General features: G+C 41.6%; 1 pseudogene; it reads right to left on the bottom strand.

The window, feature by feature from the left end:
• Positions 1 to 2,240: 2,240 nt before the first annotated feature.
• The window catches only part of LOC127612110 (ribosomal RNA processing protein 1 homolog A-like), a 162,840-nt pseudogene continuing 146,033 nt past the window's right edge, over positions 2,241 to 19,047 (bottom strand).

Genomic DNA, 19,047 nt, shown 5'->3' on the forward strand with positions numbered 1-19,047 from the left:
TACGCCGTTTGCATTGTAAATCATGTAAAAAAGTGCCCAGTAGGTGGCAGTGGTGCCTCACGTGCTTGAAATGTATGCTTTTACAAAAAGCTCTTTCTCCGTTTTTTGCCCAGGAATCGCCATTTTCATAAAACTTAGCCATTTTGTAATCCCGATTGCTGAAGAATGAAGAATAGAAACAATGTTTTTTTCTGCTGAAAGAAGAGAGTCCTAACTTTATTTTGGTAGACTCCATGTTTATATAGCATTATAACCAAATATTCTGTGGGCCTTGAATGATCAGTCAAAATCCAGTAAAATGCTGGGATTGAGGGCGTTGCTCCAGTGAAAATGGCTGGGATTTATTAATAGCTTTAAGAAAGTTTGCACCAAAAAGAGCATTTAAACTTAACAATTTACTTTATCAACTGCTAAATTGGATTTGAACACAGTGACAACAGTAAATATAACCCTGATTAAATTAAATGACTGCTGCCATAACTCCATGAAGAAACTTGAAATTTAAAACCGACAAAAATATTTTGTTTCGTTTGCATTCATTTGTAAACAGTGGCGGGCCGTGCATTTCAACCTTCAGGAGCATTTAAAAACCGGTAAAACAAGTATGCATTCACAATTATGAGCAGGAAACTACATTTATAGATATTGTCAAAAATATAAAGATGATTTAAAAATACAAAATAAAATGCCACCCAAATTACGTTGTGATCTTAAACAAGTCTGTCCAATAAATTGCGCATTATCGCAGTTTCATATAAGACATTAACCAAACAATAACAAAACAAACTATTCTTTGAAAATAAAGTAAACAGATCATTTGCATTTTGAGAATATGCCACACAACCGCAAATAACTGACGATGTTGAGCAGCTGAGATCGAACGAACTTTAGTGCACGAAGCTGACCACAATGCGCCATTATAAATTGCAGGTGAGCAGATTTATTTGATACATTTTTGTAGCTTTGTCATTTTATTTCGTTACCATTAATTTAATACTAACGAAATAAAATGACAAGAAGAAATGTCAAATAAAATACATTTACTCACCAATGTAGTGCCTGTTCACTGAGCGGCACATCTACGCGAGTGTCCCCAAACGTTTTTAAACACACCATCGTTTTTAAGTGCCCAGCCGTGCTCTGATGTTTCCGTGCTGCCTTGGTAAAACATCTTACATGGGTAAATCCAGTGTGGCTCCAAACACCAAATCGGTCCATTGCAAGCAATCGGCATTCCCAGCAGTACAATTTGCAGCATTTCTCACTGACCGTACCGAACGGGTACCGTTCATAATTGCTCGTCTGAAAATGACGGACAAACCCTTTTCATTGCTGGGACAGGCTAGCAAGCGCAGGAGTTGGGTGACCTCTTCGCACAATATCCAGCTTTTCGTGGAAGGTCCGTCTTGAAAATTGTGCGGAAAGTAGTTCTGCAACCAGATCAACGTCTTCTTCTTCGGACATTTTGGGTTAAAATGCAGTGATTGCTCCCTCTAGCAGGCGCTAATTCAATCACGGAACACGCACATCCAGTCTCGACGTAAACCCTTCTAGCTGGCCCCGGTGCGCAGAGTCGTGATCTGATTGGCTATTGCAACCTGACTATGCCCGTTCATTTACAGCACACAGTGGCCTGCTCTGTTTAATCTGTAGGCCCCGAGCAAGTTTAATTTACCTGGCAACACACGCTAGCTGAAATATGATTGGTTAAAATCTCTACCATAATAAATAATTTATCGAGTGCCTTTCACTGTTATTTAAAATAACATTATTGAAAGCCACTCGATTAAGTGAAATAATGACGTAAAGAATACAGGGAACAATTTTGTTTATATATTTATGAAAATAAAACATGAATTACATTTGTTATTGTCAGGGATGGCAATGACTAGTGATGAAAAAGCGGAAAGAGGCGTGGGCTGGACGGGCGACCAATCATCAAGTAAGACATCATACACATCCAATCTTAGGGCTGCTTACAATCAGAAGATGGAAAGACTGATCGGGAGAGCTCGTGAAAACTCGACGATAAGGTACCTGACCACCCCCCTAAAATTTTCTCAACGGATTTGGACGATTCACAGAAATGATCCGAGGAAAATTGCCATTCCTGTATTGTATGAATGTTTAGGCCAGCAGAGAAGGCCTTGCTGGCCCTGAGGGTCCGCCACTGTTTGTAAAAGAAAAAGTAAAAACCTATAACCTTAAGCCTGAATTGACTTGAGACCAACTTCGCCATGTCAAATCAACATGGTCCATTTCAGGATCGCCAAGTTTTCATTCAAAACTTCTTTTTAAAGTCACAAAATGCTATGACCATAATTAGAACAGGGGATATGTGAGAAAACTGCAGTTACAATTTGATGTTGAAGAAACAAAAACAAAATAAGTTTACATTTGTATCTACAGTATTCTAAGTTTAGGGTTTCAAAAAAAGTCAGATGCAACAGGTCGTCTTTTCGGCGTGCTTTTTGGAGTACTGAAAGCCCTCTTTCTGTTGGCATTGGGAGTCTTGATGTTGGTGGAGAGTGCCATGGGAGAAGACTTTAAAACCCCAGATTTGGGTTTTTGTTGTGGGTCAAAGGGCACCTTAGACGACCCCTCTGGACTTAGTAACAGGCTGCGATCATTCTTCTTGAACTCTGCAACATGACAACAAGAAACACCTTTTTTCTCGACTCATACAAAGGCATAGGTGGTCTCATCCTGACCATCCGCCATGACGTGCGTGGATTCTGTTAATTCAACGGACTCACTTTCTATTACAAGAAACATACCGTATTTTCACGACTATAAGGCGCCATTAAGTCTTACATTTTCTCCAAAATGGACAGGACGCCTATCGGTGCGGAGCGTCCTTTATATGCGCTGAGTTCCAAAATCTGACAGCCGACACGCTGTTTATATAGAGAAAAGGCGGAAGTGACTGTGGCCAGGCATGCGGGAAAGAAGTCGGCCAATCAGAGAAGGGTGGGCGTGTATATATATACATATATGGAGAGGGAGAGAGAGAGAGAGGGAGAGAGAGGACAGGCAAGCTAGTCCGCCAATGGTGAAGGGTGGGCGTGTAAGTGGAAGGCTAAAGGGACGCCTCAAGTCAGTACCAACACTTGTATAGAGTGTGGCAATGTGCATTGTTGCAAAACAACTCCGGTTTTGGTTTCTAAGAACCCCTGAAAATAAATTCGACAAAAAGACACGCCTACGAAGCTCAGTTCAAACTTAAAGCCACCGGTTATGCTTTTGGCATGCGTGCCCATCTCACAGCAGCGGTGAAAAAACAAGTCAAGCAAATGAGCGTGCCGTTATTCCCGGAGGCTTGACTAAAGAACTCCAACCGCTGGACATTGGCATCAACCGGGCGTTCAAAGTATAGTTGCAAACGGCTTGGGAACAATGGATGATCGGTGGCAAACACAACTTTACAAAGAGTGAGAGGCAGCGCTTGGCGAGTTACGCCACAATACGCAACAACGAGAGGGAACGCGGCGTTTTTGATGGATTACGGTACTTGCACAATTGTTCAATTCTTTCTACACACACGCGCTGCCACCATGTTTCGCTCTGTTCTTTACTTTCAAATGTGGGAAAGCTTCACACGAGGGAAATGTTGACTTTGCTGTTGCTACTCCTTCTTTCCGCTCGGCAATGCCTAGCAACTCACACTAGCATGTGATGCATTCAATGACAACTGAGATGTGCAGTCCTCTGCTTCTGATACAGAGGATGAGGACTTAGATGGATTTCTGGGTGATGATTGATCGAAAAACGTGAGAACATTGTACGATGGCTAAATAAAATACACCCGAACTCGGTTCTGCTTTCGTTGCCTTTTTAAAAACGTGTTTTTATCTTATCTGTATGTCTTGGCATGCCACCGTATGCTTCAAGCTAACGTGTTAGAGTGCGCGCATGCATGCCGTATGTTTAAGCTGGCGTATGTTTTACCACTGTAAAACTGCGGCCATTAGTACGATGCGTCCTGTGTATGTGTAAAATACAGAAATGTCACCCATTAATGAGACTGCGGCCATTAGTACGATGCGTCGAATAGTCGTGAAAATACGGTATTTTTGTGAACGTCAAACGTGTAAGCGTCACTTGCTCGTGTAAGAAACCCGAAAGGAGTCAAGTGGCGTATTCGGGTGTGCTCAGTTTGGTCGAAAACCGGTTTTCAGTTCTAACCTGAGGTGTAAAAATCTCAAATTTTCTGGTCGAAATCCGAAAGCCGGGGTTTGACTGTACTTTGGTCAGATTGAAGTTATTTCTGTGATCACTGAGGGTTATTCTTTCATTAACAGAGGGGTAACAATAATTTTACGTATATGAAAACGTTTTGTCAGTCTTGAATACCCCATAACCCAGCGGAATATGTTTACTTCAAATGTGGTAGAATTATCGGGCCTTTGAATATGTTTTCATTTCAATGGCTTGAAAGTGTATTCATCTAATTTGCCAGACAATCATACAACTTTTGACCTTAACATTGAATAACGTCACCAAAGCAAAATATCTCCAATTTGGATGTCAGTGTTCAAGAGGATTTGGCTGGCGTCCTGGTCGTGTAATATTACAGGCAACACATCCTTTATTGATCATACTAGTTTTAGGAGCGTCACTGATGAATGGCAGCGAAATTCTGTCTTGATCTGAAGCTTCCTGCTTGCTTTGTAATATTTGCCATCCACTGATCGACCATTCTCTTTAATTGACCGTCTCACCAGTCGGACACTTTTCCGAGCGATCTGCAACAGCATCTTCAACACAATTATTGACCAGGCTCCCTATGCCATTGAGGATCTGATGAGGGAGCTGAAAGAAGCAGAGTCCTCTGATTCAGGCCAGTCCTCTGATGATGAAGAGGACCCCGTGAAGCAGATTAACGGTACATTTTCACAAAAATGGGAAGAGTTTGTTGTTTAATTTTTCCACAAACACAATATTAATCGTAATACCATGTTTAGACTAATGAGGCTGCATAATGCATATTGTTTTAAAGAACATTTTTGAGTTGATTTTCCTTTCAAAGTGTCAACGTAATGATTTTGAAGTTAGCACTTTGCAAAATGGACGGATGGATGGATGAACGAATCCATCCTACATACGGTGTTTGATATTTTGGTGGCCGCATTGCTAGGTCATAGCGACTGAACCGCTCATCTTTAGGTGGGCAGGATGTGCAAATCCGCTGGCATTAACATGCTTTCCACATCATCACTTCAGTAATACTTGTTCAGCTGATTCAACTGGATTGTCGTCATGCCCGTTTTTGAGAATGTACCTTGCACATGGCCAACAGCAGGCTTGATTTCTTTCCATAGCTTTGGAGAAAGCGCCACACAAGCGATCGTTCAGCTCAGTACCAAAAGGCCCACGGGCAAGTGTTTGGGACCACTGCTATATAGTACGCAACATTAAGTGCAATCTGACCAAAAAAAAAATATTCCCCAAACTTTGAGTTTCCGTTCAGAATCACTATTTATATAGCACACAACAACCTGTTTTTGTGTAAGTTATTGATTGCAAATCATGAATGCTACAGTGTTTTAAAAAGAACTCCATGAATGTTACATAATTTTGTAGATAAATGACTGAATTGAATTGAATTTTTATGCCAGGAAGACATTATTTGCTGGTTATTTTGTTTTCAGGCAGTAAATCATACTTGAAACAGGGTGCTCATGAATCAGGAGACTCCGACACAGAGTTACAATTTGATGATGATGATGATGATGATAATACAGCACCAGTTCTACAGGTTAGTATTGTATTTTTATCCTAAATGCATGTTGTTGTTTTTCCAAGAATGAACACATATTTTGGGATACTTGGGTTTTCATTGGAAAGACATATGCTACACTGCACCACTTTAGTCAGAGCTCTTGATAAATACCATGTTCTGCTTTCCCCCTTCTAATGAAACATCTATTTTACAGTTTGACTATGCAGCTCTTGCTGACAAGCTCTTAGAGGTGTCAATTCGAAGTAGCACACCCAGCCACAATAGAGAGAGGCTCTACAAAATCATCAAAGTGTAAGTTTTGTAGCCCCTCAGACAGTTTTGAAAGTATCATACTGTATCTGTTGTTGTGGTCCGTGTGATTTAAATATGGCAAAAAGAAAAGCCAAACCTTCCTGTCCTTATGTGGAAGAAGTAATTGCCCCTTGAAGCTAGTAATGGGTTGTGACGCCCTTGGCAGCAATAACTGAAATCAAGCATTTGCGATAATTTGTGGTCAGTCTTTGACGCTATGGAGGAATTTTGGCCCACTTTGGCAGATTTAATTCAACTATGCCACATTGGAGAGTTTCCCTTTTGAGGTCACGCCACAGCATCTCTATTGGATTCAAATCCGGACTTTGACTTGACCACTGCAAAATCTTACTTTATTTTCTTTTGTTTTTTGAGCCGTTCAGAGATGGACTTGCTGTTGTGTTACGGTTAGTTGTCTTTCTGCATGATCCAAGAGTGCTTGAGTTTGAGGGTGCAAACTAAACTGATGGTCGGACATCATCCTTCAGGATTTTCTAGTAGACAGCAGAATTCATTGTCCCATCAATCACAGCAAATTGACCTTGTCCTCAGATAGAAAAGCAGCCCCAGACCATCACATTGGCAACACCATGTTTTATTAATCAAATGCTATCATTTCTACCCCAAATGTAACAGGCCGCACAAATTCAATTTTTGATTCATCGGTCGACAGAATGTTTTTTCCAAAGGTTTTGAGGATCATCTTGATGTCTTTTGGCAAATGTGAGATGAGCCTTTGTGTTCTTTTTGGTCAACAGTGGTTTTCGCCTGGGAACTCTCCAGTGGATCCTATTTTTGGCCAGTGTCTTAAAATTTCAGTGGATCAGAGAGTTGTTCAGCAGATTGGGAAAAGAGTGATTTTTACGCCAGTCGAATGTAGTTTATGATATGCATTATCAGACCTCTTGTCTTTCAACATACTTTCTCTCTCTTTCATGGCAGGCTGCAGGATCTCAGTGAAGGTATTGTTATTTTTAAATTGCCTGATACGACACAATGTCTTTCTTGTTTATTTGTGTTATGTGACTCATCCTCTGCCTTTTTTTTCGGTTAGGTCTATTTCCTCAAGATGGCTATCCAGAGGAAGTCTCTACAGATGAGGATGATGAAATGTTTGCCAGCAGAAAGAAGATGAAGCGTGGAAAGAATGCAAAGGAAACAGCTAAGAATCGTAAAGGATGCACTTCAAAATGTGCATCTTTAAAATGGTCAAGATGCGTAGAAAAGGAAGTCTATTTAGACTACCGTATTTTCACGACCATTCGGCACACCGTATGGTTGGGCGCAGTCTCATTAATGGGGGTGCTATTTCTGTATTTTACACATAGACAAAACGCACTGTATTATTGGGCGCAGTTTTAAAGTGGTAAAACATACACCAGCTTAAATATACGGCATGCATGCGCGCACGCTAAAAACACGTTAGCTTGAAGCATACGGTAGCATTCCAAGACATACAGATACAAGCTAAAAACACGTTTTTAAAAAGGCAACGGAAGCAAAACTGAGTTCTGTAGTATTTTATTTAGCCATTTTACAATGTACTCACGTTTTTCGATCAATCATCACCCAGAAATCCATTAAAGTCCTCATCCTCTGTATCAGAATTGAACAATTGTGCAAGTACCGGTAATTCATCAAAAACGCTGCGTTCCCTCTCATTGTCAGAGTCACTCTCATTGCCATGTGGCTCCACAGAAATGATGCCGGCTTTGCCAAAAACTCGAACAACAGTGCAAGCAGACACGTTTGTCCAAGCAGCCACAATCCAGTCACAAATTGTGGCGTAACTCGCCCAGCGCTGCCTCTCACTCTTTGTAAAGTTGTGTTTGCCATCGATCATCCATTGTTCCCATGTTGTTCGCAACTTTACTTTGTACGCCCGGTCGCAACTTTACTTTTAACGCCCGCTTGATGCCGATGTCATGGAGCCCCAGATCGAGGGAGATTATGAGTGGTCTTGTATGTCTTCCATTTTCAAATAATTGCTCCCACGGTTGATTTAGTTACACCAAGCGTTTAGCTATTGCAGATTCAGTCTTCCCAGCCTGGTGCAGGTCTACAATTTTGTCTCTGGTGTCCTTCGACAGCTCTTTGGTCTTGGCCATAGTGGAGTTTGGAGTGTGACTGACTGAGGTTGTAGACAGGTGTCTTTTATACCAATAATGAGTTAAAACGGGCACCATTAATACAGGTCATACTGTGGAGAATACAGTGGAGCCTCGTTTGCGCTCATTAGAAGTTAGACCTCTTTGATAGCCAAAAATCTTGCTTCTTTGTAGCTGACCAAATACTTATTTTCCACCATAATTTGCAATTAATTGTTTAAAAATCAAACAATGTAATTTTCCGAGTTTTTCTCCCCACATTCTGTCTCTTATGGTTGAGCTTTACCCATGTTGACAATTACAGACAAATACTCTCTAATTTTTTCAAGGAGAACTTGCACAATTGGTGGTTGACTAAATACTTATTTGCCCCACTGTAAAAAAGTGGGGCAAATAAGCACAGCATGTGTTACCGTCATTGTAAAGCTGATATAAGGTTTTTAATTTTTTGCGGCTCCAGGCAAATTCGTTTTTTGGTCCAATGTGACACTTTCAACATTTTGGGTTGCCGACCCATGTTAAACTAACGAGCCCAGTGGAGTATTCAAAAATGCGGCATAGTGCCGGGTCCTCAAAATAGACCTAAACATATTGACATTGAACATTGTCTTACCAGCTGTTTTATTATTCTTCAGATGGAATGTCACCTTCTTGCTGTCTGATGTGGGAGTTTGATCAATCTGTGGAGGGAAAAACAGAATCAACAGAAAGAATGTAATGTAATTTTTTATACACATCTAAATACCTTCTTGCCAAAGATTTGAGTTGTGCATTTTTCCTTGGTCCTGAAGAAGAGCGGTGTTGGAACTTTGACGTTTCGCTGAAATGTGACCAAGTCATTTGACAATGTCTTTGGCTTGGCTTTTGGGGTAGCTGAACCATTAAATGCCTGGAGAGGAGAAGCATTGTGAAATAGCCACGGGAAAGTGATTTAAAACAGAGTTCACAGATGAATCTGAAAACGCATGCCCTCATTTCATACTCACTTTTGACTTCTTGACACCCAGTGCTATTTCTGCAGTGTCATTGGGTGGTGTGGCAGGCTCAAACTCATCCGCTTCAAACTCAAACACCACAGGGATCTTTCTTTTCTTCTTATTTGGCTTCCCCGAGGAATCGGATGCCTCATCGCCCACCTCGGGCTTCCTTTCCGAGCTGCTCACCTCTTTCACCTTTGCACATTTTCGTTTGTTTTTCTTCTTCGATGGAGTTCCCATTTGATTGTCACATGCAAATTCATTTTCAACGTTCGTACTTGGATTTGCAATCAGTACGTTCTCAGATTTATTATTTTTCCTCTTGCACTCATCCGAGGTGGTGGTATCAGTTAAACCCTGAGGTTGGAGAGCCGTGCCAATAGGAGCAGAATTATCACAAGGTACCGACAGAGAATCTAACGGGATTTTCGGTGAACAAGCTGCAAATGCTTTGACCTTTTCAGCCTTCAGACCTTTCTTTTTTGTCTTGGTGGTATTTGAGGCCCGGAGCTCGGTTTCATTCGATATGATCTCACAGGGAACTGGAATCGCCATGCTGCCAGCTTGTGACTCAAGCTTAACACTGTTCTTTAAGGGGCTCTCATGCTCGCCGATCACTGCAGTTGTGCCGGCCTCCTGCATCGTCTCGTGATTCTCTAATTTTTCTTCACACTCCGATGTTGGCCTCTTTTTTTTCTTTTTTGACTTTTTGTTGCTTGTGCAAGAATTGAGGTTGCTGCCTTTATCTGAGGCAGAAACAGACGATTCTTTTTTGGCCATATCTTCAGACTTGCTTTGATTGGGTGCCTCAGTGTCCTCCCCATTCAATATTCTGGCATTTAAATTAGCACCTAAACAGCCATCATGAGACGCCTTCTTTTTTTTCCTTGGCTTGGTGATATCTTTGTCAGTAAGATCTGTTGGCTTCATATCATCGTTGTCGGAGTCATCATCTTGCTTGAGTTGCATTTTTTTCTTCCCTGAAGGAGAAACAACACAAAGAGTGACTTTAAATAAATGATGACAACTCTAAGACAGTAAGTAGTGTAGTATTAGTGGTATTTTGTGCTCGGTGCTCACAATTTATACTACATTCCATCTCATAATCGACAGAACTCCATTTTTCATTGTCGGGAAAGTTAGCATTTCTATGCTCTGCGAAACGCTTGCTCGCTTTTGAGAGTAGATGTTCCCTGCTTCAGTGAAGATCCAGTCCGAAGGGGCGCAGGTTGAAGGTTTGCACAGAATAAATTTTGCTACCCTTAATAGCGTGAGGAAATGTTTCTCATTTTCATGCCACCATTTGAAAGTATCATCCTTTTGAGAGACTGGAGCCTCTGCAAAGTACATCTGGATTTCTTTGAACACTATAGGGGTGTTCACACGGCACACATTTGCATCGGTGCTGCACAGATGTATTTTGTTGCGATACATCTTACACTGGTGTAAATTTTGTGGAGTGTTCACACGTATAAAGCTGCTTACTAAAGATAAGCGTGTTAACCCCGGTGCAACCCCACTTGCGTTCACATGGCAGTTTCTGCGGTCGTGCAATACGTAATAATACGGAAATAAAACCTGTGCATGCGTAAGGTGTTCTTCCTTTTCCCCACCTTGTTTGTGACATATCGAAAAACCATGGTTTATGCTTCTCCAGACAAATCAACGCTGTGGTCTATCAGACACCGTAAAAGGATGAGAGAGAGAAAGGAAAGAAGTGCAAAATACCCAGGATGCAATTGAGAAACGCTGACGTCGGGTAGCATTTACTCAGGAGTAAATAAATTATAAATTTGTTCCGGTTTAAGCTGTTTTCAGGGGCTACACCGGTATAACTTTGTACGTGTGAACGCTCTATGGGGGCAGCCCCGGTGCTACACCGGAGTAAATGTTGCCGTGTGAACACCCCTGATGATGAGGTGATAAAAGAAATCAGTGTCACCACATTTCCTATTCAGTTATAACATCGCTGTCACAATGTTGGAATCGCACACAGTGCGATACGTGCTGAAAATGCTGAAAACGCTCTTGACGTCCATGTTGAAATGTTCCCAAACTTTCAATGTTTGATGACGGATAGCCATGATAGCATTAGCATACTACAGTTGTTCATTCCATCTGGTAGGAGTAAGCATAGCTATTCCAGTGACATCACGGCTGGCCCGCTTAAACGCAACTGCCATGTGCGTCGACGACTTAAATTACTTGTCGATGCTTTTGGTCGTCGATGTCATCATAATGAATCAACTAATCTAGGCATAACATGCATGCATGCACGCACGCGCGCACCCACACACCCACAATTAAGGGACGTTTAAATGCTTATTACTTACTACATGAGGAAACATTGAGCCATCTTATTGCTCTATATTGCCCCTGACACATACTGTGCGGATTACCGTATTTTCACGACTATAAGGCGTCATTAAAAGTCTTAAATTTTCTCCAAAATGGACAGGACGCCTTATGATGCGGAGCGTCTTGTGTATGCGCCGAGTTCCAAAACCTGACTGACAGCCGACACGCTGTTTATATAGAGAAAAGGCGGAAGTGACTGTGGACAGGCATGCGGCAGTTATAGACGTTCTATAACTCGGTGGTGGCCTCGGCCATCCATTATGGCATTGTCTGCTGGTCAGGCAGCATCTCAGCCCGGGACAGAAAGAGACTGGAGCGACTGGTCAGGAAGGCCAGTTCTGTCCTGGGTTGCTCCCTTGACACTCTGGAGGAGGTGGGCAACAGAAGGATGCTAACTAAGCTAAAAGCTATGATGGCCAGTCCCTCCCACCCCCTCCAGCCTGCCCTGACAGCACTTGGTAGCTCCTTCAGCCAGAGACTGTTACACCCGCGCTGCAAGAAGGAGAGATACCGACGCTCGTTCCTACGGACTGCTGTCAGGCTGATGAATAATAAATAACAATCATAATAATAATAATAATTAAATGATGTGAAGGAAAATTGTAAATAGTACTGCGATTTATCCATTTTGTGTTCATATTGCATTTAATTGAAAGATGTTTGTTGTTGGTTTTTTTTCTCTTTCTTCTTTCTACATACATTCTTGCTGCTGGAGGCTGTAAATTTCCCCGGTGTGGGACGAATAAAAGATATCTTATCTTAAAGTCGACCAATCAGTGACGGGTGGGCGTGTATATATACATATATGGAGAGAGAGAAAAGGCAGACGTGAGTGAGGACAGGCATGCGGCGAAGAAGTCCGCCAATGAGTGAAGGGTGGGCGTGTAAGTGGGCGGTTTTGGTTTCTAAGAACCCCTGAAAATAAATTCTACAAAGAGACACGCCTCCAAAGCTCAGTTCAAACTTCAAGCCATTGGTTATGCTTTTGGCATGCGTGCCCATCTCACAGCAGCGGTGAAAAACCAAGTCAAGCAAATGAACTCTGAGCGTGCCGTTATTCCCGGAGGCTTGACTAAAGAACTCCAACCGCTGGACATCGGCATCAAGCGGGCGTTAAAAGTAAAGTTGCGAACGGCATGGGAACAATGGATGATCGGTGGCAAACACAACTTTACAAAGAGTGAGAGGCAGCGCTTGGCGAGTTACGCCACAATACGCAACAACGAGAGGGAACGCGGCGTTTTTGATGGATTACAGTACTTGCACAATTGTTCAATTCTTTCTACACACACGCGCTGCCACCATGTTTCGCTCTGTTCTTTACTTTCAAATGTGGGAAAGCTTCACACGAGAGAAATGTTGACTTTGCTGTTGGTACTCCTTCTTTCCGCTCGGCAACGCGTAGCAACTCACACTAGCATGTGATGCATTCAATGACAACTGAGATGTGCAGTCCTCTGCTTCTGATACAGAGGATGAGGACTTTGATGGATTTCTGGGTGATGATTGATCGAAAAACGTGAGAACATTGTACGATGGCTAAATAAAATTCACCCGAACTCAGTTCTGCTTTTGTTGTCTTTTTAAAAACGTGTTTTTAGCTTATCTGTATGTCTTGGCATGCTACCGTATGCTTCAAGCTAACGTGTTAGAGTGCGCGCATGCATGCATGCCGTATGTTTAAGCTGGCGTATGTTTTACCACTGTAAAACTGCGGCCATTAGTACGGTGCGTCCTGTGTATGTGTAAAATGCAGAAATGTCACCCATTAATGAGACTGCGGTCATTAGTACGGTGCGTTGAATAGTCGTGAAAATACGGTACTTTAAAAGTTAAGATTTCCAATAAAACTGTGACTATGATCATGTTAAAGCATTCATTTATTACAACTTGCATGTGAGAATAATGGACTCATAGCTTGCATCTTGGAGTCACTATTGTTTGAGACACTCAAATTATTTCAAGCGCTCTATGGTCAAAGTCCACCTGTGCTGCAATAGCACGCGGTAGTGTCCACCGTTTGAAAAAATTTAGTTTTTATAACTTTATTAGTTCTGTCTTTTGAGGTGCTACCATCTTGAATATACTTCTTCCCTTCTCCTGCTTTGTGAATGAAAATCACCTTGTCTTTTTAATGTGTCCAGCCTGTAGTCGGTAGATGACATTGAGTTCTGTGTACGTTTTGCGGACAACTGTAACCTTTAAATCATTTTAAAGTCTAATTAAAAGTTTTTTTAAAAACTGCACAATTATCGCAATGAGTTACGTGCTCGGCCAATGATCGTTCATTAAAGTGCGCGACAATCACAACACAGATCCACTCGCTCATCAATGCTGAGACGAATCGCATAACTGAAGGTACATAACTAGAGGCACATTTCCGAAAAATATTTTATGCTAAGTTGAAAGTTCATAAAAGGGGTGTTTCTTAATGATGTTCCACTCTTTGTTTTACAATATACAAAGAAAGCAACTACTCTGACAGATTTTCTTTTATTGGCGCTGGGTCTGGAAAGAATCCAACAGTATAAATAAACCAAAGAAAGCATCATCAAATGTTCAGCTCAAAATACTTGTGACTTGTGATCTTTATTTTGCCAAGTACTCTGCTTTTTAGTGAAGAACTGAAAAATGGAAGATTTGGTGATTTGGGATTTTTAATAAATTGTGTTAAACCGGGAGTCGGCAAACGCGGCTCTTTAGTGCTGTCCTCGTGGCTCCTGGAGCTTTTTCAAAAATGTTTGAAAATGGAAAAAAGATGGGCTAAGGAAATGTTTTGTTTTAGTATGGTTTCTATAGGAGGACAAACATGACAAACATTCTTAACGCTTACAATGCTGTAAAGATGTGTATAATAAATATTCAATTTCAACATTTCTGTCAACGAGGATTTCTGTCATAGCCTGCGACACACGTTTCTATTAGCAGGGCAGGATGCCAGGCAGGTGGCTGTTGTTAAAAAAATGAAATAAACGAAATGAAAAAATTAAACAGCATTTCATGTACAATTCACCAAGGGTACTGGCAAATAATGGGAATGTGGAGAAGCATTTTAAAAGGGTACACGTCAGCTACGATCGTTAACATGCTGCAAAAGTGCGTCCCCTTGCCTCGATCATTTGAAGGACCGTTATTGCTATTGCTCACTATGGCACGCGCGTGTAAGTGGGTGCATATTGCGCATGTGCGGTAACGTGTCGATCGCGGGAGGTTGGTTGATTGAAGAATAGATCTTCCGTCAAAAAAGTCTGGGCACCCTTTCTCTACAGGATGCGTTGCAGGGAAAATATTTCATCATTCAGGCTCATTGTGTGTTTGTAGCCAAGTTACTCATTTTGATAGTAGGCTAATATAGATACAGTGGGATAAATAAGTATTTAGTCAACCACCAATTGTGCAAGTTCTCCTACTTGAAAAGATTAGAGAGGCCTGTATTTGTCAACTTGTGTAAAGCTCAACCATGAGAGACAGAATGTGGGGAAAAAACCCCAGAAAAGTACATTGATTTTTAAAGAATTTATTTGCAAATCATGGTGGAAATTCTTACTGGTATTTGGTCAATACCAAAAGTTAATCTCAATACTTTGTTATGTACCCTTTGTTGGCAATAATGGAGGCCAAACGTTTTCTGTAACTCTTCACAAGCTTTTCACACACTGTTGTTGGTATTTGAGCATCTTGAGCAGTGATGTTTTGGGGCTATCGTTGGGCAACACGGACTTTCAACTCCCTCCACAGATTTTCTATGGGGTTGAGGTCTGGAGCCTAGCTAGGCCACTCCAGGACCTTGAAATGCTAATTACGAAGGCCACTCCTTTGTTGCCCTGGCTGTGTGTTTGGGATCATTATCATGCTGAAAGACCCAGCCACGTCTCATCTTCAATGCCCTTGCTGATGGAAGGAGATTTTCACTCAAAATCTCTCGATTCATGGCCCCATTCATTCTTTCCTTTACACAGATCAGTCGTCCTGGTCCCTTTGCAGAAAACCAGCCCCAAAGCATGATGTTTCCACCCCCGTGCTTCACAGCGAGTATGGTGTTCTTCGGATGCAATTCATTATTCTTTCTCCTCCAAACACGAGAACCTGTGTTCTACCAAAAAGTTCTATTTTGGTTTCATCTGACCATAACACATTCTCCCAGTCCTCTTCTGGAGCATCCAAATGCTCTCTAGCGAACCGCAGACGGGCCTGGACGTGTACTGGCTTCAGCAGGGGGACACGTCTGGCAATGCAGGAATTGAGTCCCTGGCGGCGCATTGTGTTACTGAGTGTAGCCTTTGTTACTGTACAGCTCTCTGTAGGTCATTCACTAGGTCCCTCCGTGTGGTTCTGGCTTTTTGCTCATCGTTCTTGTTATCATTTTGACACCACGGGGAGTTGTTTTGCAACAATGCACATTGCCACACTCTATACAAGTGTTGGTACTGACTTGAGGCGTCCCTTTAGCCTTCCACTTACACGCCCACCCTTCACCATTGGCGGACTAGCTTGCCTGTCCTCTCTCTCCCTCTCTCTCTCTCTCTCCCTCTCCATATATGTATATATATACACGCCCACCCTTCTCTGATTGGCCGACTTCTTTCCCGCATGCCTGGCCACAGTCACTTCCGCCTTTTCTCTATATAAACAGCGTGTCGGCTGTCAGATTTTGGAACTCAGCGCATATAAAGGACGCTCCGCACCGATAGGCGTCCTGTCCATTTTGGAGAAAATGTAAGACTTAATGGCGCCTTATAGTCGTGAAAATACGGTATGTTTCTTGTAATAGAAAGTGAGTCCGTTGAATTAACAGAATCCACGCACGTCATGGCGGATGGTCAGGATGAGACCACCTATGCCTTTGTATGAGTCGAGAAAAAAGGTGTTTCTTGTTGTCATGTTGCAGAGTTCAAGAAGAATGATCGCAGCCTGTTACTAAGTCCAGAGGGGTCGTCTAAGGTGCCCTTTGACCCACAACAAAAACCCAAATCTGGGGTTTTAAAGTCTTCTCCCATGGCACTCTCCACCAACATCAAGACTCCCAATGCCAACAGAAAGAGGGCTTTCAGTACTCCAAAAAGCACGCCGAAAAGACGACCTGTTGCATCTGACTTTTTTTGAAACCCTAAACTTAGAATACTGTAGATACAAATGTAAACTTATTTTGTTTTTGTTTCTTCAACATCAAATTGTAACTGCAGTTTTCTCACATATCCCCTGTTCTAATTATGGTCATAGCATTTTGTGACTTTAAAAAGAAGTTTTGAATGAAAACTTGGCGATCCTGAAATGGACCATGTTGATTTGACATGGCGAAGTTGGTCTCAAGTCAATTCAGGCTTAAGGTTATAGGTTTTTACTTTTTCTTTTACAAACAGTGGCGGACCCTCAGGGCCAGCAAGGCCTTCTCTGCTGGCCTAAACATTCATACAATACAGGAATGGCAATTTTCCTCGGATCATTTCTGTGAATCGTCCAAATCCGTTGAGAAAATTTTAGGGGGGTGGTCAGGTACCTTATCGTCGAGTTTTCACGAGCTCTCCCGATCAGTCTTTCCATCTTCTGATTGTAAGCAGCCCTAAGATTGGATGTGTATGATGTCTTACTTGATGATTGGTCGCCCGTCCAGCCCACGCCTCTTTCCGCTTTTTCATCACTAGTCATTGCCATCCCTGACAATAACAAATGTAATTCATGTTTTATTTTCATAAATATATAAACAAAATTGTTCCCTGTATTCTTTACGTCATTATTTCACTTAATCGAGTGGCTTTCAATAATGTTATTTTAAATAACAGTGAAAGGCACTGGATAAATTATTTATTATGGTAGAGATTTTAACCAATCATATTTCAGCTAGCGTGTGTTGCCAGGTAAATTAAACTTGCTCGGGGCCTACAGATTAAACAGAGCAGGCCACTGTGTGCTGTAAATGAACGGGCATAGTCAGGTTGCAATAGCCAATCAGATCACGACTCTGCGCACCGGGGCCAGCTAGAAGGGTTTACGTCGAGACTGGATGTGCGTGTTCCGTGATTGGATTAGCGCCTGCTAGAGGGAGCAATCACTGCATTTTAACCCAAAATGTCCGAAGAAGAAGACGTTGATCTGGTTGCAGAACTACTTTCCGCACAATTTTCAAGACGGACCTTCCACGAAAAGCTGGATATTGTGCGAAGAGGTCACCCAACTCCTGCGCTTGCTAGCCTGTCCCAGCAATGAAAAGGGTTTGTCCGTCATTTTCAGACGAGCAATTATGAACGGTACCCGTTCGGTACGGTCAGTGAGAAATGCTGCAAATTGTACTGCTGGGAATGCCGATTGCTTGCAATGGACCGATTTGGTGTTTGGAGCCACACTGGATTTACCCATGTAAGTTGTTTTACCAAGGCAGCACGGAAACATCAGAGCACGGCTGGGCACTTAAAAACGATGGTGTGTTTAAAAACGTTTGGGGACACTCGCGTAGATGTGCCGCTCAGTGAACAGGCACTACATTGGTGAGTAAATGTATTTTATTTGACATTTCTTCTTGTCATTTTATTTCGTTAGTATTAAATTAATGGTAACGAAATAAAATGACAAAGCTACAAAAATGTATCAAATAAATCTGCTCACCTGCAATTTATAATGGCGCATTGTGGTCAGCTTCGTGCACTAAAGTTCATTCGATCTCAGCTGCTCAACATCGTCAGTTATTTGCGGTTGTGTGGCATATTCTCAAAATGCAAATGATCTGTTTACTTTATTTTCAAAGAATAGTTTGTTTTGTTATTGTTTGGTTAATGTCTTATATGAAACTGCGATAATGCGCAATTTATTGGACAGACTTGTTTAAGATCACAGCGTAATTTGGGTGGCATTTTATTTTGTATTTTTAAATCATCTTTATATTTTTGACAATATCTATAAATGTAGTTTCCTGCTCATAATTGTGAATGCATACTTGTTTTACTGGTTTTTAAATGCTCCTGAAGGTTGAAATGCACAGCCCGCCACTGTTTACAAATGAATGCAAACGAAACAAAATATTTTTGTCGGTTTTAAATTTCAAGTTTCTTCATGGAGTTATGGCAGCAGTCATTTAATTTAATCAGGGTTATATTTACTGTTGTCACTGTGTTCAAATCCAATTTAGCAGTTGATAAAGTAAATTGTTAAGTTTAAATGCTCTTTTTGGTGCAAACTTTCTTAAAGCTATTAATAAATCCCAGCCATTTTCACTGGAGCAACGCCCTCAATCCCAGCATTTTACTGGATTTTGACTGATCATTCAAGGCCCACAGAATATTTGGTTATAATGCTATATAAACATGGAGTCTACCAAAATAAAGTTAGGACTCTCTTCTTTCAGCAGAAAAAAACATTGTTTCTATTCTTCATTCTTCAGCAATCGGGATTACAAAATGGCTAAGTTTTATGAAAATGGCGATTCCTGGGCAAAAAACGGAGAAAGAGCTTTTTGTAAAAGCATACATTTCAAGCACGTGAGGCACCACTGCCACCTACTGGGCACTTTTTTACATGATTTACAATGCAAACGGCGTATTTTCATTGTTTGCATCAGACCCTCCTCTGCAGCAAAAAA

The sequence above is a fragment of the Hippocampus zosterae genome, chromosome 12 (assembly GCF_025434085.1).
Source record: "Hippocampus zosterae strain Florida chromosome 12, ASM2543408v3, whole genome shotgun sequence".
NCBI lineage: Eukaryota > Metazoa > Chordata > Actinopteri > Syngnathiformes > Syngnathidae > Hippocampus > Hippocampus zosterae.